This window comes from Crocuta crocuta, unplaced genomic scaffold (assembly GCF_008692635.1).
Source record: "Crocuta crocuta isolate KB4526 unplaced genomic scaffold, BGI_CrCroc_1.0 scaffold503, whole genome shotgun sequence".
Taxonomy (NCBI): domain Eukaryota; kingdom Metazoa; phylum Chordata; class Mammalia; order Carnivora; family Hyaenidae; genus Crocuta; species Crocuta crocuta.
Window position 1 is genome coordinate 299,712 of NW_027527143.1, and position 26,620 is coordinate 326,331.

Consider the following 26,620-nt stretch of genomic DNA (forward strand, 5'->3'; position numbering starts at 1 on the left):
AGTTCTAGCTAGCATCTTCCACCTTGTCCTCTTAGGGAAGGGCGGTCTGGTGTGGTGCTGAGGTAGACAGCCAGCCGCTGACCGGGGGTAAGGAATTTCTCTCTCCCTTGTCTTCCTGCCCCACCCGCCCCTGCCCTTTCCAATATGGCGCTATCTGTCCACCGGGTGAGGCCCTGCCCCAGACCCCTCAGAGCCAGATGCGTACCTCAGTGCTGACTGCTTCATCTGAAGGGTTGATCAGGACCACTGTTTCTAAAACGTCACTTCGGTGATGAAGGATCTTTTGTCCTAGAAACACAAAAAGACAGACAAAAGAGGAGACCTTTAGCTTTTCCAGATTAAAACTGCCCCGCTGGCTGCAGAGACAGCAGAGGCTCTCCTGGGCACGCAGCCCCGGGATTCTCCACGCTATCTTGGGAAACACAGTCGGTGTTCCTACACACAAGCACGGACCCCGCAGGTTCCTCCCCGAGTTGGGTCCGGGTGTCTGGGGCTCCTCATGCTCGCACAACCCTCCAGTTTTCAGGGTTGCCCGCCAGGCTGCCTCAGCGCGTTAATGGCCGTTTTTTTCATCTGAGACGAGGGGTGGATGCCAGGAAAACTCAACGGGGCTCTTGACATTTCCTTTCTCATGGTAATTGGGGATGTTTCTCCGCATCAGCCTTTCTTCTGGTGAGAATGGTGCAGAGATTAATTAGGAGCCCGATTGTGAGATGAATGACATCCAGAAACCCCAGCTAACAATTACCCAACGACCAGAATGGCTGTCTGAGGCAGGCTTACAGGCTGTTGGAGTATTCGCTAATTAATTCACTTGCTCATAGAAAAATGGGGAAACTGTGAGCAAATGAAGAGTGGAGAACAACTCTCCAGCCGGATAGAGTGGCCAAACTGCCCATAAAGATAAGCAAAGGTGATGGAGAAAAACAAAGCAAGGTTTGCAGGAGCGAAGGAGCTTGTCTAAGGAGGGCCGGAATCCTGCAGGGCCTCTGGCTCCACATCACGGATTTCCCACGCCTTAAGGTTTTAGGGGTATCTGGGTGTTGCAAACCACCTCTATTCGAAGTAGACGGAGGCCTGTAGATGACCTTCTACGTACAGTCTCCTTCCACGGACAATTGATTACACAAAAAGTGACCAGGTGGATGTGTGGCCACAGTGGGCGATTTATGCTCTACTAGCTGATAAGGAAGAGAAAAGAGTGGTGTTCCCCCAGACACATGGAGGGGAGACACGTGGTTGGAGGGTAGACAAGAATACGTCTCCTGCTTGGGAAGTGTAAGGAAACTTGGGTGACAAGACAGAATGGAGTAAAATCTGGGGGAAATAAACACCAAAGGAGAGGAATACAAGAATAGAGAATGACCAAAAAGAACCGCTTTCCAGAAAAAATAGCTGGGCAGTTCTTTTAAAAGCTAAAATAGAATTACTGTACAATCCAGCGATTCCACTCCTAGGTAGATTGAAAGCAGGGACTCGAACAGATAGTTGTATGCCAGTGTCTACTGCAGCAGTATTACAAGAACCAAAAGGTGGAGACAACCCAAATGTTCACCTGTGGATGACTGGACAAACAAAAACTGGTACGTCCATGCACTGGAATATTACTTGGGCATAAAAAGGAACGGAGTTCCAATGTGTGCAACAACATGGATGAACCTTGAAATAAGTATGCTGAATGAAGTAAGCTAGACACAAAAGGACAAATACTGTACGATTCCACTTACATGAAATAGCTAGAATAGGTTAATTCAGAGAGTCAGAGAATCGATCAGAGGCTACCAGAAGTTGGGGGAGAAGGAATGGGGAGTTACTACTTAATAGGCACAGAGTTTCTCTTTGGGGTGATGAAAAAGCTTCGGAAATAGAGGTGATGTCGTGCAACATTATAAAAAGTGACTAGTGCCACTGAACTGTACATTTAAAAATGGCTAAGCTGGAAAATTTTGTGGTTTACATATGTTTTACCCAAACTGAAACAAAATGAATAATACACCCAAAACTGCTGAACAGTAAGCTTTAAATGGATGAACTGTATGACCTGTGAATTGTATGTCAAGAAACCAGTCTAGGGAGTGCCGGGCTTTTCTTCCTTTATATCAGGAAGGACCAGAAGTACTCTAGAAACAACAGGCTGAAGTACCACCATCACATCATCAAACCCATTCTCCTCCATTGTCTTCTTTCCCAAGAACTAATATTCCCCAATAACCCCTACAGTAGAAATGGAGGAAGCCCAAGCTAAACAATAATGATGTCAGTCACGGTTCTAAACACCTCACCAGTACTAATTCATTTAATCGCCTGGAGCGCTCTACGACAGAGGTACTGTGACTGTCCCCTTTTACTGCAGAGGACAAGGAAGTCTGCAAAGGAGCACTAACTAGCTCCAGGTCACGCACCTGGGAAGTGTTGGAGTGAGGACCTGGACGCGGGGCGCCTGGCTGTATAGCCCCCAGCTACACCGCCCTGTGGGGGTGGTAACTGGAAGCAGGATTTGGAAAAACAGGCATGCAGACAATAAATACCAAGAGAGGGCTAGGGGAAAAGCCAAAGTCATGGCGGGGATGTGCTACAAGAAGCCAGAAGCCAGAAAGCATTCACAGATTACTGGCAAAAAGCAAAAAAAAAAAACAAAAAAAAAAAACAAAACCCAAAGGTGGTCGAGTACCCACACAAAAAAAGAGGATGGAAAAAAAAGCGTGTGGCATTTTACTTGAAGTGCCTGAAAATGAAGAAACCCCAAAACAGAATAATGGCACATGGTTTGAGCAGGTGAAGGACTGGGCTTCAAGAAAAATACTTTAAGCCATGGGAAAGAATGTTTATAACGAATGCCAAAATCTTTAATTTGTTGGGCATTGGTTTTTTGGCTTGGTTGTTTTTGCTTTGGAGAGCCATATGCACTTAACGCTAAAGCAAAAGAACATCAAGTTGAATAAGCAAACGATAAAATGACAATCAGCGAAACCCAGAAAACCACCCCCTTTCTAGGTCCTTTCATCAGTCGCCTCCTTGAAACAAAGACTGGGAGGTTCAAAGGCACAAAGTTGAGATGAAATTAAGCAAACGCTTAAGACCAAGGAGAAACGAATGGTCATTTCCTTGATCAAGTTTTGAGGTGACGATTTCCGACACACAAAGCCGCCCGCAGGAAGACAGTGCTGCGGTTGGACAGTGGTCCCGGCTCTATCCTGTAGGAACCCACAAAGGGAGGCTTGAGCAAGGTATACCCAAGTGGCTTCCTCCCCAAGAGCTCGTAAAGGAACCAGAGCCCCTTTCTTGCCTAAGGGATCTACACAGTGCCCAACTCTGCTAACCACAGCTTCCAAATCCACATCTAAACAACCACAGCCCAGTGCAGCCCGAGCTTCGCCTGCTCAAGCAGGTCCTTCCCCAGACACACAGCAAGGACACTGCTGGCCAGGCGCTCCCTGGCTGAGGGCTTCTTACCATCCAGGAGAAGCTCCCTTCCTCGTTGGCTTCCTCACTTGCAGACACAACAAATGCCATGTGACGCCGTCGTTTACCTCTACTCCCTCCAAGTGACTTTTCAGACCTGTTTGCTCGGGAATTCAACTAACGACGCTCTTTCTGTCCATCTTTGGAAAGACTGAGAGCAGTGACACAGACGTGCACCAAGATGTCATGGCTGCTCCTTCAACAAAAGCCTTTTTATAGGATTGGATTTGAATGAAGGAGGGGATTTAGAGAGAGAGAGAGAGAGAGAGAGAGAGCCTTCAAGGTCTTGTCACAGCCAGGCTGTTGGACAGATTCTTTCCCTAGACGATGTAACCAGGGGCTGGGCCTTCCTGGCATCTGGCGAGCGCAGGGGCTGCCGGAGGGGCTGGAGCCCTGTGCCCCCGCCCCTGCATCCCGGTGGAACGCCAGCTCTCCCCAGTGGCTGCCGCCCGGGAGGCTTGCAAACTTGCATATTTGGGGAATGTTTCACACTGGGAAACAGGCCAGGCATTCTGAAGGAGAGGCCACCACCCTCGCCTGCAAAGGTCTCATTCAATTGCTTCAGAAAAGAAGTTCCCAGGAAAGAAAGACAACCTGGTAGTGGCCTCTCTCTCTCTCTCTCTCTCTCTCTCTCTCTCTCCACCATTATAGTCTGCATTCCCAGAAGCCGCTCGCAGCCAAACCATTAGGCAGCCCCCATGAATAGTTAGCTCTCCTCAGCATTGGTCGGAGGGAAGCAAAAGCAGGGGCTTGAGATCGAACGACTGTGTCGCTTGTTGCTTTGATAAGAAAAAGCCTTTTGAGGGCTTCCCCACAAAATTCACTGTAATTGTGAGGGCTCGATCCTGGGGTGAATGGGGCAGGGACTGTTGTGTGACAAAAAAGAAGTCTGTAAAATCAAAAGAGGATGGCCCGGGGGACCCCTGAAGCAGCAGGGTCCTTGCAGACAATGAGACCTCTGTCTGCACACTCCCAAAGGCTATCTTTGAGACTCACATAAGCCTGTAATTTTCAGTTATTGCTGGGACTTGATTCGGTCACTCCAAGTCTGGCAGATTATTTCAATCTATGCGTTTTTCAGGTTTGGGCTATTTTAGTGGTTTACGGTTTACTATATCCAGGGGACTCGGAAATCTCTGAAAGCAAAATATTATTCTCCAGGTATATAATTTGTAGGATGCTTACGGTCTCTTCTCCACAGAGTTTAATATCCATCTAAACACACACACACACACACACACACACACACAGAGGCCCCTTCCTGGTTTCTGAAGAGGCTGACCATAACAGAATTCACGGATACCCACTACCCACCAATCCCCAGGAGACTTGGAACCTTCTCTCTTGCACCCAGCTGAGCCTTCTCTCCCGTACACATCCCACACATCGGTCCTAGAACACAGTGGCCTAGGAGTGACACCATCCCAGCTGGGGCCAGAGCAAGATGTCCAACAGGCTCAGCCCAGATGGGCAGCTGCTTAATGAAAGAGTCTGGCGCAAGGAAGAGAATGCCAGGTCCAAAGTCAGAGAAGCACTAAGGGGAGGAGGGGAGCCCCTGAGGAAAACAACAACTAGCAATGTTGAAACCTTTCAGATCGCCCATAAGAGGGCAATCGCTCTGTATGTCTTGAGACTGAACATTTAATTTCCATCTCCATTAGTGATAACAACCCAGAACTTTAATTCTACCACTTCCTTTTCCTGAAAAATGAACACTTTGCAAGCATCCTCTAGAAATGGAAGTCGAAGAATAAAGAAAGCCTCGGTATCTATTCAGTATGATCTTCAGGAAGCAGATGAGGAGGGTCATGACTCACTGATACGGATGCACTGGTGACCAGGATAGAGAGTCATGGCCAAGGGCTCCGGGGAGGCGAAGAGCCCTCATGCCCACCCACCTCTGCCCGTCGTTCCCCATCGTCACCCCCCTCCCATTCCTCCTGCCCCATCCCCAGGTGAAAACCAGAGGGGATTCTTTTTGGAAACGGAATTTGACATTGTGATTCAGCACTAGAAAAACTTCCAATTTGAAGAAGCGAAAGCTTAGGGAGGGTTAAAGAAGATTCTAGAGTTAGCAAGGGAAAGCCTGGGGTAAAGGGTTGGGATTATTTAGCCAAAAGTAACGGCTGGGAGATGATGAAAAGGCCACAGGCACAGAATGTCTTGATGTTGAAGTCTGTTTTCATTGGAGGGAGAAAAGAAAGAAGGAAAGGAGGGAGGCAGGAAGGAAAGAGAAAATAAAAGCAATGACTTCTCCTCCTCTACCTCCCCACCAAAGTGGATTTTCGAAGAGGAAACCTCGCCTCCAACCCCCACGAGCAGAAAACACTCCCCAGGGTAAAGTTTAGCTAAACGGATGAAATCAAGAAATGAAAGGTACTCAGCGCAGGAACTAAAAATTATTTCCCAATGGGTCTGCCAGCAGCTTTTAATAACAGCTTTTTATTTGGAATAACATCCACACGATAATGCAAAACAAATATGCTAAGAGATGGGGCAAGTTTGAAGAGAGAGAGAGCTGGTATGGAGGGAGGTGAGACGCCTGCATCAGCAAAAGTCTTGTGAATTCTCTCCCCCTCCATCCTTTGCAGCTAACCCCCGGCCCTGGTGGGAAGATGGCTCCTAGGCTCCCTTCTCAGAGGGAGGCAAGGCAGGAAGCCTCCAAGCAGCAGAGGCCCCTTCCCAGCAGCTTTTGTTGGTTCTCCCTCTGTCCCACCTCATCATGTCTAAGTTAGAAAAACAGAAAGAGAGAAAAGTGGATGGACATGGGTTACATGGTCATGGTGCTTCTCTGAGGCCACAAGCGGCCATGTCTTTCCCAGGTGCCCCAGCATGAGGGCTCAGAGCTGGATACAAGAGGGCTGAGGAGTCTGACCAAACAGAAGCCTCCCCCGCATTCCCTGGAATGAGGAAGACATCCCCTCAGACATGAGGGAGAATGTGACCACGAGGGAGGCTAGACAGCTCAGTTCCTGGCTCCTGGCTCCTGCCACTGAGACGCCTTTAGAAAAACAGAGGTGCTAGGAGGCTTGGTGCCTCCTGATTACACGCTCCCCAAAGACCAACAGTCTCAGCACAGAACACGGAAAGCCAACCCCCCCCCCAGGAGGCTACACATCTTCACTCCCCAGGGAAGTGAAACCCCTAACGTTGGAAGGAGTCTGATTTCCCAGGGGCCTTCACGCATCAAAATCAACTCATTCATCATTCCCTTCTGTCAGCTCATGCAGCTCTCAGCCTCGTCCCCCTTGCGACCCACCTCTGTCCAAAAGAAAGGTTTTCAAGTTGTGACGCCAAGACTCTCCTTTGAACACACAGCCTGGGTCAGTCACTGGTCAGCCAGTGGCTGCTGACTCCCTCGCCACTCGGCAGGCACACTGGCCTCCCACACGCACCCTGAGACTCACTCCCTCTTTGTTTCGGCTGCACAATCGGAGCCCAGTTCTCTGCCACCTTTCCCCTGATATTCCTGGAAATGGCGGTTCTTTTCTGTTGGAAGTAAACGTGTTTGTTTCTACTTCTGTTTCATCTCTGATGTATGTTCCTGCAGGTCACATTGCCCTCCGAATGTTCAGTGTTTGCTTTTTTTTAAGAGAATAAGAACTTGAATTCCATTATAAACACGTCCAGGAGACTTCACAAATAACTGCTTTTAATTTAAATACGTTGATCATTGGGAATTAGACAGCTTTTTAAAGATTTTACCTTCGACATCTTTTGTGTGACACAGAATTTAGTTATTACAGAATCTGAGAATATACCAGTTTTCCTCAACATTTCCTGGACTTATCTCTTCTTGCTCTGTGCTGACAGTGCGGAGGCTGCTTGGGATTCCGTCTCCCTCTCTCTCTGCCCCTCCCCTGCTCGCTCACTTTTTCTTTAAAAAAAATAAATAAATAAAACATTTAAAAAATTAAAAAATAATATTAAGATATGTCCGAGATACATTTTTCCTGGTACATTAGAGAATACTCCCTGCATGTGGGATATAGTTCTGGGAATTCTTTTTGTTTCGAGAGACACCTGCCATGTGCCAGATACCTGCCAACCATTAGGTTAAACCCTGTGATTGCCGATTCTCTGCCTCATGTCAGCTCAAAAATGGCACTTTCCTGTGGTTCAACAATTAGACCTCGCCTTCTTGAGATCAGAGTAGGTTTCAGAGAATGTTTTTTAATCTCACTGGTCTTCTCCTGGTCTTTGTAAGAGATGCTGTATTCCCTACTTAAGATACTGTGAATTATTTAGAGGACACAGTTTTCTAGAGTTCAATTTGGGCAAATTAGTACTCCCTACATAAACCAGCATTGAGATTAAAACATGGATGGGATGCTAGCCCTAGCCTGAAGGGAAGATAGTTTAATGGGGACACTTCGAGTTTTGACACTGTCTCATGTGGGAAGCAGAAGTCAGAAGTAGTATCTGATATACAGCAGGAGCTCAATCAATATTTGATAAAGGAATGAATAATGAAAATAGATAAGAGGTATTGAATACCTGCCCTGGGTCAGACAATGACCTAAGTTCTTTATGTCGCATTGTTGCATTGAATCTGTACACTTATCCTATAAGGACAGCCCTATTCCCAATTTATAGGTGAGGAAAATGAGGCACTGGGCAATTACGCGACAGTCCATGGGAATACACAGTGTAACCAGGATGGAAACCCAGTGGTCGGTGTCCTGACACAGGCTCTTAGCTAATAAGACATTTTAAAGGGAGGACAGAAGACAGATGACAGTCAGTTTGATTCGGGGCCCTCTGCCTTTGAGGTCCCTGTGGGAGATTCTGGTAGTTCTGTCCAACAAGCAGGCAGAAATGTGGATGTGAGGCTGCGGCAACAGTGTGGACCAGATCTGGGAGGCATCAGTGTATTTTTAGGTGATGATGCTCTTAGAGAATGTGGAGAGCCTTTTGCTGCGAAGTCTTGAGAAATGCCACTACACAAAGGGCGGTCGGACAAAAGCAGCAAAAAGCCCATGAAGGTGATGGAGAAAGAGCACAAGGGAAGTGATGGTACCACTGCCTTCTCTCCTCTCCTTCAGCCCCAGCCCCCCGAGGTGACCTATACCTTCAGTGCCATCTTGATTTGCAAACTTTATCCACCTCTGCAGAGAGGAGACGCAGAATATCCAAAGACCTTAAAAAAGCCAATTAACACCTCATAGGTGCCTTTCAGACTCAACCCAAAACACACCACAGGCTACATATCCACAGCAGCATCACATCACTTAGCTGGTGGGAATGGCTTATTTTCTGTCTGGGACACTTCTGCCTGGTAGAGCAAAGACTGTAGGCTGGCAGTTCTCAGAGTGTAATATGCCCCAGGATCATCGGAGGAACTCAATAAAAATGCAGATCTGCATGGCCCACTCTCAGGCAGTCTGGTTCAGAAGGCAGGGGTGGGGCCTGGGACTCTGTATTTCTGCCGTCTTTCAGAGGATTCTGATCATTCTGTGGCCCCTTCTTTGAGAATATGGTACTGATCAATAACAATGTAGTAAGTGATCTTATTTAAAGTCATCCTCACACAGAGTTTAATGTATTCCTATCCTAATGTCTGAACACAGTGCTAGAATTATTTCCCTTGGGAGCAAATGTGATCATTAAAAGCTCAAACTTTTCCCTGTAAGTATTGATTCTAGGTATCATCTGACACTTTGATCTGACATTTAATTTGCCATCAAATTCCTGCCATTGATCAAATCCAGGGAAACTGCCAACCTTTCACCCTCATCTGTTACTATCTAGAACCAAATCATCACACTATTCACCCTCAAAGCCAGATACCTTAAAACCAGAAATCAAGTCCTTTTGGTCCTGGCTGTTGAAAAAGAAACAGAAAAAGAAAAATATAAATAGCTGACATAACACATATTACACTTAGTATCTAACCCCTTGGATACTCTTAGCTCTAGGCCAAGGAGAAATAATATGAATTGATTTTTCCCCCAGTAAAGTCCCAAAGGGACAATGCTACCTCCAGCGGCAGCCTCAGGCTAGAGCAAAGCAACAAGCCTGCTCATTGGCCAGAAAGGTACCTCTAAAGGTCAAGACCCTGACCTGGGGAGTGCCCAGATGGCTCAGTCAGTTGAGTGTCCCACTTCAGCTCAGGTCCTGATCTCAGGGCTCATGAGTTCAAGCCCGGTATTGGGTTTTCTGCTGTGGGCATGGAGCCCACTTCAGATCCTCTGTCTGCCTCTCTCTCTGTCCCTCCCCCAGCTCATGCTCTCTCACTCTCGGAAATATACATTAAAAAAAAAAGTTCCTGGGGTGCCTGGGTGGCTCAGTCGGTTAAGCATCCGACTTCGGCTCAGGTCATGATCACACGGTTTGTGGGTTTGAGCCCCGCATCAGGTTCTGTGCTGACAGCTCAGAGCCCGGAGCCTGTTTCAGATTCTGTCTCTCTCTCTCTCTCTCTCTCTCTGCCGCTCCCCCACTCATGCTCTGTCTCTGTCTCAAAAATTAAAAAAAAAAAAAAAAAAGTTCCTGATCTGGAAGTTTGAGGCTCAAGGGACCTGAGATCTGATCTTAGCTGATGTGGTGCCTCAGCCGCCACCATCTGAGACAGATCACAGAAAGGTGGATCCTCACATCCTGTGTTCCAGCTGGTATGAATAAATCTGGCCGTCAAACATTTGGCATAAAGCCTCAATGCCAAGAGAAGTGTGATTTTTGCTGTTTGTTTTAGTGTTATTTATTTATATACTGCCTAGTTCAGAAGGCGGAGGCAGAGATGGCTAATTCACACATGCTGGTGGAATCGGCACCTATATATTTCCACTGTACACGGTGTCCGTGTTAACTGGTCAAGGCTCAGCACTCAGGCTGCCCAGAAAAGTACACTCAGTTCTTAGTGACCTGGGGTCTTCCCTGTCCTGGTGCTAATGGGGCATTCACAGCACACCAGGGCCAGAGCCCTGACTCCTGTACTTCCTGTTCTTTGCCCTCAGTTATGTGCCCTGTCCACTGACCCAGAGTGAAGTTTCGCTCAGAGCCTGGTCTTCACCTTCTCTCAGTCACGTGCTCGCCTCACATTTCGCGGACTCCAGAGCACACTCACTCTATATTTAAAGGTCTGTTCTTTAAACTCATGGCTCCTGGCCAGTCTTTCATGATCTCTACCACATTTCGATCCCTTGCTGTGCTCTGACAAATGGCCCCACATGTTTGCTCAAGCTTTCCTCTTTACTGCGCTCCTTCTCTTAGTCTAAGCAGAGAAGTAAGTAAGTCTCCCCTGGTCACTTCCACGCTATTCTTTTCCACTCTTTGTGTGTTGTTCTAATAGGCAGCAGTGGCAGAAGAGAGCCAGTTTTGAGCACTGCAGAAGGTATCTGAACACAAAGCCTTGGGTAGATACTTGAGCCCTACTGACTAAAAACTGAAGAAGACCATGCAACAAGGTCTTCACAGGCGAACCTCTCTGAGCATTTCCTCAGAGATTCTGCCACAGGGGATTCGGAGCCCCTGTATATGGGGTAGATCCAGCTCCTCTGGGCGAGCCCAGAGGCAGGAAAATTTTATCAGAAGAACTTTCTCCAGCTGCACCCTTCACTTCTCACCCCTTCTCTCTCAACCAAACCCAAACCCTACTTCTTAGCAGTAAAATATTGATTAGAAGAGCAAAGGGAACAGTTACATGAACTAGTTCAGTATTCTCTTAACATCATACACAGAGTTCATGCCTTCTTACTGGCTTTAATACGATTTCTTATTTTTAGAAGGGAGGGGGGTATGGAACCCAGCTCACTACTGACTCAGGTCTCATGTGGAATCATACATTGATAAGCAGGATGTAGGACCTTGACTTTGAACTCAGCTGCTCAGTTTCTTCATTTCACCTCATAGCATTTAATTTCAGTGAGTTATCCTGTTAAAAGTTTACATGAAATAAACCAGTAATTTACAATGTCTATGTATTCACTTAATTTGCCCTAAGTAATTGAAATTTTCAGTATATCAGATACTCATGCCAAGCGGTCACTGCATTTATTTTTTACCCCAGTGGGAGAGTTGGCTTAAAGGCTGCTTTAAATAAAGGGTGTTGTTTGATGACACTATTTACTATGTCATAAAGTAAGGCCTCATACTACCTAAATCTAATCAATCTCTTGCAGACCCAGCTCACATCTTATTTCCTCTGGGAATATCTCCTGTCCACTTCAACTCCTAGAGCTGTCTCTTCCCTCAAAATTCTCATGGTGGTTAATGGTCCCTACATCACATAACTCTAGAAGAGCTACGGCATCCAGTAAAATTAGAATATCTTCATTAACAAAATGCTTTCACACGCTTGTGAAAATCATGTGCAATATCTCATTTGGACTTCTTGTCAAGTTGGCAATTTTCATGTAAATCTCAAGAGAACCCGGATCAGGCATTCCACTCTGAGGCATTCAGGTATTGATGGTCTTTTTCAAAACAAGACAACTAAAAACACAGATACCCATCACTGCACACACCAGCAATGCAATTTCTGAATAGGATTTAATATAATCATGTAGACTGAAATTCAGCCTTTGGAAATGAGTAAGCCAAGGGGCGCCCGGGTGGCTCAGGTGTTTAAAAGGCTGACTTCGGCTTAGGTCATGATCTTGCAGTCCACGAGTTTGAACCCCGCATCAGGCTCTATGCTGACAGCTCAGAGCCTGGAGCCTGCTTCAGAGCCTCCGTATCCCTCCCTCTCTGCCCCTCCCCCACTCGTGCTCTGTCTCCGTGTCTCAAAAATAAACATTAAAACATTTTACAAAAAAAGAAATTAGTAAGGCAGGTGATGTACCTTTCAGGAACTGGAAAATATACACCCGAGTCACCATTCGTAGAAAGCTCACTGCCCTACGTAAATAAAAAGGAAGCACTGTCTAGTTCTTTTTGTATGATTAGGGCCCCTAAATGTCCCAAAGTGTCAAGAGTTGTCTGGTTTTTTCCCACAAGTACGCTGAATTTGCCTCTGGTCATTCAGCCACCCCCATGATACCTAAAAAATATTGAAATAGTGCATCATGAGGAAGATTTCATTTTGACTTTATATTCAACTACAAGGAAAGGGCACTCCCACATGTCCCATGCCACACTTGACTTTCTCTGGAAGATTGTAGCTGAACGACTCTATCTGCAGATCCGGGAAAATCTGATATAGGAAACACGGAATAAATTCAGGGCCACGTATTTAGTTAATATTTACTTAACAAGCAGAGATTTGTTTCTGACACAATTCAATAAAATCTGGCAACAGGGAATTTTCAAGGCATTGATAAATGTCTTCTGAACCAATAGACATAGCTTTCCTGGGGATAAAGGTCCAAAACCTGCCACGCAGAACTGATTCAGACAGGCAGTCAAGTAAATTCTACCATCTTCTATCTCCTTTCAACAAAGACTAAAATTCCACGTTAGAATGAGTTCAGAGAAGAAAGCAGAGAAACTGAGGACGTCAGAAAAACCTGCTTCTCAGAAAATCTCCACATTTTAATTTCCATGAGAAATAACAGGTTTTCCTAAGAAAATTAGCAAACATAAAATCACTTTCTACATTCCTATCTTGCATTGTTCTCTACTGGAGTATAATGCAATTATCTATATACATGCTAAGGAAACTTTTATGATGTACTACTCTTTGCTCTTTCACAAATAAAAAAGTGTACATTGAGAGTACATTTTGTCCCAGTATAAATGCTGCCGGGTAAGTCAGCTCTAGAGAAGAAGGGATTGACTCTGACTCCAGAGTGTGTCCTCTGCTGGAGCTCCAGAGTATAGCTGAAAGAAAGAGCATCTGATTCTGCACTGAACACTTTCCCAACTGTTTTGGAGAGATGCTGATCCGGGAGAAGCTACAAAGATGAGACAGGCACACAAAGGCTGTAGAAGGCACTACTCACTCAGTAAACTCAGATATCAAGAAAAGGCAAGGATTCAGAATTAAGGGTTGGAAAGGCAGAAGCCGAGCACACCTGAGTCATCATTGGCTCGGGGCCTTGAGGACCGGTGTGAGCTGCACAGCGATGGGAACCGGAGAGGGGGTGGTGGGCAGTGCTTGACCTGTCCTTTGAGGTCAGTGGTCCAAGGACAGAAGAACCTAACCTGTTCCTGATTCCCAGCTCCTTCAAGGACAAATGGACCCCGACACCTAGGAAATGGTGACGTAGGTCCTGGGTCAGGTTGAAGGTTTTGGCATTTTTCCTATGAGGCTAGAATATATTCCTAACTACAAGGTTGGAGTGCAAGTGCAGAAAGCCAGGGCCTAGTGACGATCATGATCAGGGATGCAAAATTGTACTAGACGATTCCCGGCACTCTCCCCAGTCTGGCTTTTGGAATTCAGTACAGGTTTATCTTATATGGAGAGGCAGGTACCAGTGGGTTTACCGGAGTCCGGTTATTATGCAAACTACACAGAAAAAAAGGGACCATTTTGGGCACCTGGGTGGCTCAATCGGTTAAGCATACAGTTTCAGCCCAGGTCATGATCTCATAGTTGGTAGGTTCGAGCCCAGCGTTGGGCTCTGTGCTGACAGCTCAGAGCCTAGAGCCTGCTTCAGATTCTGTGTTTCCCTCTCTCTCTCTGCTCTTTCCCCACTTGTGCATGTGCACTGTCTCTCTCTCAAAAATAAATAAACATTAAAGAAAAGGAGGGGGGACCATTTTTCATCGTACTCCAGGCAAATCAATGTGATCCTCCCTTTAAAGTCTGACCTTTTTCAGTGAAGAGGTACCAGGACCTGTAAAGGCTTCCTCTTGCAGAGGACTATTCCGGATCAGGTTCTGGATGTGGTTCTGGAAGCAGCTTCCTAAATGAATGTCAGCTCCAAGTAAACAGAATGCACTTTCTCTTGCAAAAGGAATCTGCCCTCAGACAAGGATAGAAAATGGATGTGAGGGGTACCTGGGCGGCTCAGCTGGCGAAGCGTCCAACTTCGACTCAGGTCATGATCTCGCAGTTTGTGAGTTAAAGCCCTGAATCGGGCTCTGTGCTGACAGCTCCGAGCCTGGAGCTCACTTCAAATTCTGTGTCCCCATCTCTCTCCCCTCTCCAGCTCACACACTCTCACTCTCTCTCTCTAACTCTCAAAAATAAACATTAAAAAAGAAAACAAAACAAAAAGGATGAGAAAAGAAGTTTCATATATAAAATAGAGGTTTCCCCCCACTGGCATCTGACTATATATTCAGTATCTTTTGGGTACCGTCGCTAAATGTTTCGTTTTAAAAGTTTCATGGGAATTTTAAAACATCTGGAAAAGAAGCTCAAATTTATGTCACGTTTTTCCTTTAAAGGATATAAGCTGATGCTTTAACGTGTTTTCTGTAGTGTTCTGGAAAATATCTGTATCACCCTTTGTTCATACCCAGTAAAATGCATTATGAAATTTCCTAAATGTCTCATTTCTATAAAATTGCTTTAAAGAATAAATTACTTCTTGGGGTGCCTGAGTGGCTCGGTCAGTTAAGCGTCCAACTCTTCATCTCAGTTCAGGTCATGATCTCACGGTCCATGAATTCGAGACCCGCACTGGGCTCTACGCTGACATCGCAGAGCCTATTTGGGATTCTGTCTCCCTCGTTCTATGTCCCTCCCCCACTTGCTTTCTATCTCTCTCTCTCTCAGAATAAATTTTTTAAAAAACTTAAAAAAGAACTTAAAAAATAATAAATTACATCTTTTACTTATTCTAAAAAATTAAGGGTTCTTACAGTAAAGATAAGAAGTCCATTTACTGGGGTGCCTGTGTGGCTCAGGTGATTAAGCGTCTGACTTCAGCTCAGGTCATGATCTCACGGAACATGGCTTCGAGCCCCGCGTCAGGTCGGGCTCTGTGCTGACGGCTAGCTCAGAGCCTGGAACCTGTCTTCGGATTCTGTGTCTCCCTCTCTCTCTGGCCCTCCCGTTCACGCTGTCTCTCTCTCTCTCTCTCTTTCAAAAATAAATAAAACATTACAAAAAATTTAAAAAAAAAAAAGAAGTCCATTCACCAATACTTCAATCTTTGGAATTTTGATGTTAGGTGTGAAAAAAATTTTTTTTCTTCCCTAGCCCATTTTTCTTTCCAATATAAAATACCTATGCACTTTGATAAGCTTCATCAGAGAAACCATTATTTTAAGATGTTGGCCTGTTTTTATTTGATTTAAAGAACAACAGTTGCCCAAGGGTATCTTTGTGAACCCTATAGGCAAAAAAATATTCTGAGTGAGTCTTTCCTATTAATGGGTAATTAATTTAAGTGGGCTCAACTGTGGGCCCTCCCCCTCTCAAGGTTGCATCTGAGTCTTATAATCTATACGGAGAGGTGTCTTGTCCAGCGAAGTCATAAAGAGAGAACCAGCTCATATTTTCTGGAAGTTATGGTAACTTCTCTAGGAATTCATCTCGCCAACTTGCCTTTTTCACCACGGGTGGAATTTTTGCCAGGGTTAAAGAAATCCAACTGACAAATTTCCGACTGCGGAACAGATGCTGCAGAAAACACCACACGGAGACGAGCACACCCTTCTGCTTACTGATTTTCTGTACAACTTGCACAGAAGAGACAGGTGCTGACCGAGCAGAATACGCAGCCATCTTGCAAACTCGGATCCCGTTTCCCTTTGTTCCCTCTCTTTTTTCGTAATGTCTACGTTTTGGCATTTCTGTGNAGTTAAAAAAAGAAAAGAAAAATTCTGACACTTAAAGAGCTGAGACATGCCTCATAAATTATTCCACTTTTAAGTTAGCGATGCAAAGCACGGCTAGGATGTTTCAGTCTGTTCTATATGGTCTTTCTGGGGTTTTGCCTATGCTGTTCCCTCTGTCTGGAATACTTGTCCCCTCCCACTTACTTGACTGCCTCCCATTGTTCCTTCAGGTCCTGGAGACACAGCGGCACCTTGGGTAAGTCTTCCCCAAGTGCCCATCCCAGAGCAGCTGGCACTCACTTCCTACCACCACTCACGCCACACGGGGCTTCTCCACGCAGTTAGCATGGAGGCCCAGTCTGATGTCAGAGATCAGATTTCAAGATGGAATCCAGTGCTTTCTAACAGATGGATGCTTGGGCATTTATTTAGTATTCGTGAGTGGAGAGGACCGTGTGAAAGAGCCTCCCTTACTGAAATTGTAGTTCAAGTTTTTTTTTAAAGAACATAGTAATATTGATTGAATGACAGACATAGACCAGTTGTAAAGAGGCTTTGCAAATGGGGCAGAAAGGAATAGAGGTTGATTCAGACTAAAAGTTACAGTTAGATATTTTTAAATAGCTGCTATTTATTTTTAAATAGCCACACAAGCTATGATTCTACCTGTTCATAAATACCCAGGAACAAGTTGTTAAAAATAGGTAACTGACTGAATGTAGTCATTAAATAAATGACTGTATTTTACTTACAAATATGGGTTTTAAGTCCAATCAACTGATAATTTAAAGCACTTTACAGTCGAGGCACATTTCCAAAGACTGGATGAATGGGGTCAGTTATCTCATGAGGTAATAAGGCACCCCCTGTGGAGACAGACGGGAAGCTAAGAGCTAATGGTTCACCTGGAACTAGCTGGAACTAGCAGTTCTAGAATGGTGGCTCCTGACTCTGGCTGACCACCGGAAGTACATGGAATGCTTGTTAAAACTACGTATGACTGGTCCTGATCTAGACCTGGTAAATCAGAATCCTTGGAGTCAGGGTGACATCTGTGAGTTTAAAACTCCAGGTGATGAGGGGCGCCTAAGTGGCTCAGTCAGATGAGCATCCGACTTTGGCTCAGGTCATGATCTCATGATCTGTGAGTTCTAGCAGAGCGTCGGGCTCTGTGCTGACAGCTCAGAGCCTGGAGCCTGCTTTGGATTCCATGTCTCCCTCTATCTCTGCTCCCCTGCCCACTTGCACTCTGTCTCTCACTCTGTCTCAAAAATAAACATTAAAAAAAAATTTTTTTTTAACTCCAGGTGATGATTCTGATCACCAGGCAGATAGGGGAGGGTTTCGGAAGGCTTCCATATAAGAAGGCATCTAGATGGGATCGAAAAACTGGTGGGTAAAATGAAGCAAGAAGGCATAGAGCAGGGAGACTCCAAGATCTGGGAAACAAGCCCTCCAGGGCAGGGTGATGCAGTCCAGTGGGGGAGGCGGGGGGCTCCTAGCCAGTAACTCGGGTTTATAGAAATGGGAATCTGGACAAGTCTATTCCAAATCCCTGTTTTCCAAGTATTAGGTTTCAGGAAGGCTAAGTGACTTGTCCTGATTCACAGAGCAAGATCATGGCAGAGGCCAGAGTCAAGCACGGGTATCTCGGAGCCTAAGCTTTTTCTTTCTAAAGGGGCCACTGCAGAGACTAAGGACACTCCCATAAGCCCTCCTGGCCCCACCGCTGTGTGATGGGGATGTCTCCTTCCCATACCTGCTCTCACACAGCAGACAGAAGCTGTGGTATCATCCATTAAGCGGTGTCATCTCACGTGACATCAAAGGTCCTTGATTCTCAATCTAGACATTGCTCAGATTCCTTATTAGAAGTCAAAGACAGGCTGTAGGAGAAGCAACTTAAACTCCGCTCTTAGGTTACCTATTTGGGGCAGTGATGGCAGAAATATGGAATCTCATCCACTTAGGCTGAAACTGTGGGACACACAACATCTCTTCTTTTAGAAAAAGAATAGACTTGGGGCGCCTGGGTGGCTCAGTCGGTTAAGCGTCCGACTTCAGCTCAGGTCATGATCCCATGGTTCACGGGTTCGAGCCCCCCATCGGGCTCTGTGCTGACAGCTCAAAGCCTGGAGCCAGCTTTGGATTCTGTGTCCTTCTCTTTCTGACCCTCCCCTGCTCACACTGTTTCTCTCTCTCTCAAAAATAAACAAACAATAAAAATTTTTGAATAAAAAAGAAGAAAGAAAGAGAATAGACTGACTGCAAAGCCTAACTGCCTGACTTACAAAACGCTTCAGAGTGAGGCAGGGAACTCTAACACAGGATGTCCAGTGAGTCTCCTCTCCTTGGGTTCCCCTCGGTTTTGCTTTCACAGCCCTCGGAGACCCCTTGTGGCAAACTCCAAAAGACGGATGAAATGAATATCCCCACACACCGTTCTGGAAGGCTTCGCACCGGGCGGCATGATCACCCTGAGCAACGCTCACTGTGCTGTGACTAATATTCCACCGTGAGCGTTCATAAGACATAAAGGTCTCCAAGTGGAGGGTAGGGAGTGTTTTTTAATGATAATGATGTGATATTTACTCAGTGCCTACTATGTGGGGTCCCTCACAGTGCATGGAAACAGCAAAGCCTCTGGGCTCCACTGCGGTAACAGAATCTAAGGTCAGAAACAAAAATTGTGTGATCATCCTTCTATTTCTTTAGAGATATTTCATAAGCATGACCGTACAGTAATGCACATGATCACGGGGAGTAAGGTAGTCAGTTGTTTACAAAGAGCTACTTCCTTCCATTTTAGGTTAACTCTCTCTCTCTCTCTCTCTTTCCTTTTCCTTAGAACCATTTTATTTTCATCTCTCCTCCAAGGAGTAAAGTAAAAAAGGGAGAACAAGAAGATGTCCTTTCCATCATGTCGTGGCCCCCACATCAAAGATATAACATCAAAGTAAATAATTGTGAGAAGATGTCAGAGGAAATGAGGAGGTCTTTATGCTGTCCTATTAACAATGACTTGAATGGGGGAAAAACCCACTTCTGCTTCTACTTTTGGCTCTTCCCTTTCTCCCCAGCTCAGACGCTCATCCTGTCAATCACTGCTTTTGCCAAGTGACATGCCGAGTCCCTGATCACAGAACATCAGGCTTTAAGCACCACCAAATCAGCCGAGGGCGCTGGCTCCTCGTGTGGCGTGAGGGTGCCTACGGCGCGGTCTCAGACTCAACTGGCTCTCAGTCCCGGCTTTTTCAGCACCTGTTTTTTTTTTACGACACCATCAATAAAGCCAAGTGTGAGCTGAGAGTGCAGAAGTCCCAAGGGCAGGAAAGACGGGCAGAGGAGGTCAGGCACATCACCAACGGCAGGAACTGGAATCTTCCCTGTCCATCTGTCCACCAGATTCCTTCCGGGTGTGGGGGCTGGAGGCCCTTTGAGTTGCACAGAGTCTCTGAGAGAAGGGTTTTCAGCTCACTCATCCCGTCACTGTAATGCCAGGACTAGTACTAATATCCACACAAGCCACACAGCTACTATTTACTGAGTGCTTAGTATGTGTTCCTTGCATATTGTGGCATTAATTGTAATTATCAATAAGAGCCATAAACCGGGTACAGAGAAATTCTGCACCTGGGGCAAAGCCATGGCTGGTGAGTGGCAGAAGTGCTATTTGAACCCAGGTGCATCTGGAGTCAAAGTTCATCCTCCTGGCCCCCTCAGAACCACCAAGTCAAACACCCTGGCCAACTCAAGTTCGGGCTCTTTCTAGCAGCTGACCCACACCTGGGATTCTTGCGCATGATGATACCAAACTCTAAGGGAGAAGCGGTGTGTTCTTACCAGGACCACCATGTTGCCAAGATCTGGGAGCATCATTAACTACGCACCTGATGTAAGTGATGTGCTCCGGAGTGAAGCAACCAGATGGTATATGTTCCGCCATCTTTCTGGCGCATGGGATATCCAATTCCCTAGGCATAAGGCTACACCTCATCTATCTAGGTAATAGTCTAAGGCCCAGGACCAGTGAGCACTTCATTCTGTGGTCACTGTAGCTTATTCTTGAAGATCTCCAAGGACAAAGATTCTCCAACAACCTCTAGCAAGTTCACCCAGAGGATTCTGGTCCCTCAGATGGAAAGGGTGCGATTCCTCCTCCTTGCCTTTTTTTCTACTTGCTGAAATTTAACAGATTTCTTCCAAGTTTGAAGTCGCCTCTATACCTGTCTCAAGGAGTACAGACTAGCCCATGTCACTCTCCAACAGACCTGAAATAATATATCCTAGCATAAAACGATGGCATCGCGAGGCTCCTGAACTGATGAGAGAGAAGGCACCATGAAACAATGAACCAGAGGAACATTTGTAAACCCTTCTGACTTAAAGAGACTGGCAAAACAAAAAGGCTTATTTCTAAACACTGTAGTCAGCCAAGCTATTTCCAACCTACACTCAATTCCTAGACAATAGTCATGGGTGCTGAAATAACTGCAGCTATTTCTAGCCTCACAAAATAAATACAGGCTGAAAGAAAAGTATAACTTGTAGTAAAAGATCTAATACGGTTGCTCTTGATTAAAGATGTTACTTGCTTTTCAGAGTCTTTTCAAAAACAGCTGGGAAATGGTTACAAGAAGGGGTTTTTTGTTTTGTTTTGTTTTCAGGGTTTGTTGTTTAAGTTCTCAACCTACAACATACAGGAGGGCTCCCTATACCGCCCATCTTCTCTGTCCCTCATTGACAGTATCTTTCCTCATGCTTCCAGGTTCTCGTCTATGCTCAAAGTGAAAACAGAAATACAGAGAAGATAAAGCAGTGGGTCGCACTCCTTCCCTTGCTCGGTTCAAAACCACATTTTCATTTTCACCTTCCTCCACAAAAACTACAGCTGTCCTATGTTTTAGCTCCACAGTCCACCACAGAAAGACAAGGAGCGAGTCCGGTATCATCTTACCAGGTTAAAGGTATTATTTCATGTGGACAGAGGCTGCATGTGGCTTCAAGTTCAAACAACCACGAGTGAGGTGTGGATCCCGCACTATTCGTGGAAAATTCTTCCCCTTGAAATTGGGCTCAAGCTCATGTATGAATTCAGTATGAAACTCCAATTCCTGGAAGGCCTCTAAAATCCATATGGAACCTTCCCAAATGTTCCTTTCTTGATTTCCATCATTCCATGCCTACGAGGCTCCCTCGAAAATCCATCAATGCCTGCTTTCAATGAACATTAAAAGAGTCCAGAAGGCTCTTCTTCCTCCAGGGCGTAACATAAATTACTGGGCTAATGATATTTCTCAGCAATATAAAATGTCAACTTAAACACATAGGTGCATATCCAAAGCCACGCTGGGAGATATTAATTACTTGCCAGCCTTTAGGAAATAGGCTCCCAGCAATACTCTTCTTTATGTTAACATAGCCTATTTGCCTTTTCAGGAGTTTTCAGACCTTTTGTTCCCTCCAAAGACTTAGAGAGTTGTTGCTGCTTTTAAGGAGTCCTATGAAATAAGTCCAAATGTACGCATAATGGAGTATAATATATGGTCTTCATATATTAAAGTATATTATATAACATGTATGTCATTTATATTTATATGTATTTAATATCATTAATATATGTAATACATTATTAAGTGGTAATATATTGACTGATTCCTAAATATCTTTCTTCAAGGAAGGATCACCTTTCTACAGTCTTTTATAGAAGACGGGTTTGGTTTTTTTTCAAGTCTTGATTGCATCGGGCAACTTCTCTCCCAGAGGCAAAGAAAAAAGCTGTGGAAATGGGCAACTTGAGTTCAAAACCAGACATTGCAATTTGCTAGCTATAACCTCTCTGGCTCTGACCCTCAGGCTTCTCATCAGTAAATGGGACAAACAGGACCCACATTTTGTAGGGCTGTAGGAAGAATGAAAAACGCGGTCTTGTCCATAGGAGCCTGGCATGTGGGTGCTCAATAAAGGGGTACATCTTTAATCGCTATAATAAGTGAAATGGGTAGATTGCCCAAATCCCAAACTTCCTCCATAAATGAACCTTTCAAGATCAAATTATATACATTTGTGCAAAACTTCTGCAGCCCCAGAATTCTTCTTCCTGTCTCAGAGGCCCCGACAGTGTCATTCAGGGTCCTGCACCCAGCGGCATCCACTCCTAAACTGCTTTACCATGATCGTCTGAGAAACAAACAGCACAAGTGCCTCATTTTACCTCAATCTGCCTCTCATCTTCCTTTTTCATTTCCACTGACCCCAAGTTTGGGATCTCTTTAGGAAATGCCCAAAATCCAAGTTGCTATTGCTCTACCAACAAATACACTGGTGATTCTCTTTGAATTAGTCATTCTAAAACCACATAACTGAAACACCATTGCAAGCTTCCCCGACTCAGCCACGTGACCTGCCCCTTGGGCATCCATTGCTGCTATGTTTCAGCGAATCCAATCACATTTTCCAAACACCTCTCTTTCTCCTCTCCAATGGCTTTAGCTGCCGAAATAGTTGTGTGAAATCAGGACAAAATTTATGGTTCATTTATACCTGCATCACTTTAGAGTTTCTGACTATCCTGTACAATACATCTGATTACAAGGACTGTAATAAAAATCAGAGAAAAAAGAATAATAATAGCTAGCATCTAGGAACAGCTTTCTATGTGCAAAGCATTGTTGAAAGCGTGTGGCATGTATTATCTCCCTTACTACTGTCATTTCCCCTAGTCCAAAAGCAATTACTGGAAGGTTTCAACTTTGCTTCCCCAGCAACGATCCATTATGGGATGTCCATGAATCTTACCAGGCAGATATGGGCTGTCTAGTCATTTTTCCTACTTTCAGGGACTGAGATCAATAATTCCTTTTAGATTCTCCTGCCTGCTTGTCTCCTAGCCCCTCCCTCCTCCCCTGTAATCAAAGATGTCCTCCCCAGTCAATCCCTGGGGAGGGCGTGGGAGCCCATGGCTGGCTGTCCCCAGGAATCCCATCTCCATCTTGTGCGATGGCCCCCACTGTCTGCAGCCCACAGCTGCAGCTGTTGACCTATGTTTTGCTGCTATTTGCATTTCAAATAAGTTAATAAGAGCAATGAACTAAATAATAAATTGGAGATTTGTGCTTAAAACAACGATAACAAAGGCCTTTGATTAACCCACAGTACCACAGAAAAGCAACTCAGTAATACCACTGATGGTACTTTATACACATTCAGGGCCTCTCAGCTGATTACCTCGGGATTTTTATAAACATCACCCTCTCAATCCAGAGTGAAAAATAACCTCTTTGCGTAGGGAAACTAGGTCAAGACAGATAGAAAAGAAATGTACTGATTTGCATACGGTTACAATTAAAGTCAGTCAATCATTCATACATCTGTTTAACACACATTTACTAAACACTGACTAAGCGCTAGTCGCTGGGCTGCCAGCCAGTTAGGGGGAATGTGGGGAGCTTGCGATCCATTGCCCTATACAAATAAACCTACTGCAATTAGGAGCCGGGAAGGCCAGAGGTCTGGTCCATGATACGCTGCTTCTCAGCTTTGACTCAAGAGGTTTCCCGAGGTCTCAGTCTCCTCAACTATAAAGGGAGAGCGAGTGGGGAGGGCGTTGGTACTGGCTGCTTTCGACGGTCTCTTTATGCTCTGACATTCAAAGGTAACTCAGGCACTTTGTTCTTGTACTGTGTCCCTGTTTATGTCGGAGAAAATGTGGTTTCCTATACTGTGCAGGAAAATGCACGGCAACAGAAATTGGGAACCAGGAGAACCATGCAGTCCCTCAATCTTACCAGGCCCTGGCTTCCTGGTATACAAAACGGGAACAATGACAATTCTTAACTACAGGGTTGTTCCAAGACTTAAAAGAGGTAATGTATGAGAAGTGTGCTAGAAAGCACTATACAAATGTGAGTTATCACTAACACCCTGAAATTTAACAATCACCTTCAGGATTAGGAATCAATAGCTCACCCTTCTTCTGTGCTTCTCTGCCATATTTTATGCTTATACGACTCGATTAGCGCACAACGGCTTTTATTACGTTGCCCTTTTTTCCTTCTAAGAAGATTAGATTCTAACATTTCCTGCCTCCATCTGTTGTCTCCTTGGTCCGTAAGTGTTCTTTGGGCCAGACAGATTTCTGTCGTCTTCTAAATCAAATGCTCATTCCCTCGGGTGGTGGTGGGCAGAGGGGGGGCACTTAAGAAATTCCATACTGACAAAAAGTAAGCTGAGGAGCAGGGAGTGGTCAATGTCCTCGGGAAGGTCTGTCCCCCCTCTCCCACCCCAGGCTGGTGCTTTTTCCCTACAGCCTTCACCCAGCCTGGCGTAGCAAGTGTAGTGGCGAAAGCCATAAAGGAAAATCAGTGTTTCAGAAGCAGAGGAAGTGAGACGCGGGGAGTGGGGTACGGAGTTGCGAGCCTAAGGAGCTAGACGTGTCCAAAACAAAAATCCTTCAACCACCTCCTGTACTTTATCAGATGTTCCACCAAAACGCTACTCAAAGTGAGGAGAACACTGTAAAGAAATGACGAGAGTCAGGAACTATTTGTAACACGGCCATCATGGATGGCCACTGTTCTCCCAAATCTGCTGACGGTGGGAACACAGTGCGGAGACCCGAAGTGTGGTTTCCATGTGCCTGGAACTGATGGTTGTGCGATCCCTCAATCAAGGGCATGACCCCCGCACAGACTTAAACACCCTGCCCTATTTACAGAGAGATTTCATTTAATCCATCACATATTTTTGTTGTTAGTGTAACTACCAGAAACTTCTAAAGACAGGAATACACAAAACCACCACCTCTGTTTCTGAGCCAACACATTCTCACTAAATCATACTCTCAATCACCACTTTTGTTAAGTCAGTCCACAGCTCAAGAACCACCAATGGCTCCCAAGTGTTCTCAGGACCGAACCCAAACTCTTCAGCCTAGAATTTACACTCTTTCACAACCTGGCTCTTTGCTACACTCTGGAGGGAGCAAATGTACAAAACAAGGGATTATCACTCTTAAGGAGTTTTATATTCTAGTCAATGAGGCCAAATCCTTACATAGAAAATGTTTGGAAAATACGATATTCTAGTATAAAAACAATAGCTGAGCCACTGAAGGGACACAATGTGTAAGGGCATGGATCTATCTCCCATTCACGAGAATGCCCAGCCTTCCATTTCTACTCTCTTCAGAAAAATACCTACTCCATTGTTCAACCTGAAGGCTAGAATAATCTAGGCTTTGGAGCACCTTGATGACACACAAAAACTTACAGTGCACCTGTTTTGTCAGGGCAAAGGCTCCCCGGCTGAAAAGATTTCCAGCTTAGAAGACAACTCTCCAGGGGCACCTGAGTGGCTTAGTCGGTTAAGCGTCCGACTTTCGCTTAGGTCATGGTCTCACGGTTCGTGGGTTCGAGCCTCGCGTCGGGCTCTGTGCTGACTGCCAGCTCAGAGCCTGGAGCCTATTTCGGAGTCTGTGTCTCCCTCTCTCTCTGACCCTCCCCTGCTCACGCTGTCTCTCTCTCTCTCCTAGAAATAAATAAAAATATTAAAAAAAAAAAAAAGAAGACAACTCTCCAAATGTACAGAAACGGACAGGAACTGTTCAGTGTTCACAGTGTACAGAGAAACACATGAAGGGGAAGGCCTGAGAAAGCCCAGGACCTGCCGGAATCCCCGGAACCAGGGGGTCTGAGGGAAAGAGCCCCCAGGAGTAAGAAGCTGCCTCCCAAAACCCCTGACACTGGTCACAAAAAGCAGTACAACCGGTAGGCTTGGAGGCCTTTTTCTACGTGCACCTCCCGAGCTGGTCGGGGTCCCGTGTTTATTTACTCAGGAAAACCTTGGCTGGCAAAGCTCATGAGCTCGGCTGGGCAGGATGCTGGGCACGGCTGAGCCGATAAGCCTCACTGCTTGGACACTCCCTGCGATCTCGCCTGCCTGTGGCCACGTGCAGGGGCCACATTAACTAAAAGTTGTCAGACGTCCTTTTGTGTTGTATAGACACTACCTCTGTGTCTGTGTACAAATAGGCAAAGCTGTTAACAGCAAACTGGAACGGGCCCAACGGCATCCAAATGGTCCAAAAACATGTCAACCTAACATACGCTTGGAGGAAAGTCACTCAGGCTGTGTGGCATCACACAGGGGCCCTGAGCAAGCTTGTCCCAACTCCTTGGCCCCTAAATCCTATGCCCTCTGCTCATGAGGATACTTCATGTACACACTATTTCTAGAGAATATGATAGTGTCAGTGACAGACAACCAAGAGCGATCTAGGAATGGGAGACAAGTAATAAAGAAATTAATTTCCCAGTGGAAACATAAGCAAAATAATAAATGTAATAATAGCTCCGTACTAATACACTTGCTTTGGGTTTGCTTGTGTTCAATATGAGAGATGTGCGGGGCATTCTGATCAAGTAACTCCTGGCTAACTCTATTTCCAACCTGCAAGTTTTAGTCACAAATTATGTTTTGAAGGTCATCCTGTCACCTAAGGAAAGATTTTTTTTTTCATGGAACTCCTAAAAACAATAGCACAAGG

At 45.4% G+C, this 26,620-nt stretch overlaps 1 protein-coding gene across 1 annotated transcript in view; it reads right to left on the reverse strand.

The window, feature by feature from the left end:
• MAP1B (microtubule associated protein 1B) overlaps positions 1 to 26,620 on the reverse strand; it is a 96,055-nt gene that overhangs the window by 26,747 nt on the left and 42,688 nt on the right. Inside the window, exon 3 of the mRNA XM_077759969.1 lies at positions 206 to 288. The gene's annotated coding sequence lies outside the window, so the exon portion shown is untranslated. The remainder of the gene's footprint in view (positions 1 to 205; positions 289 to 26,620) is intronic.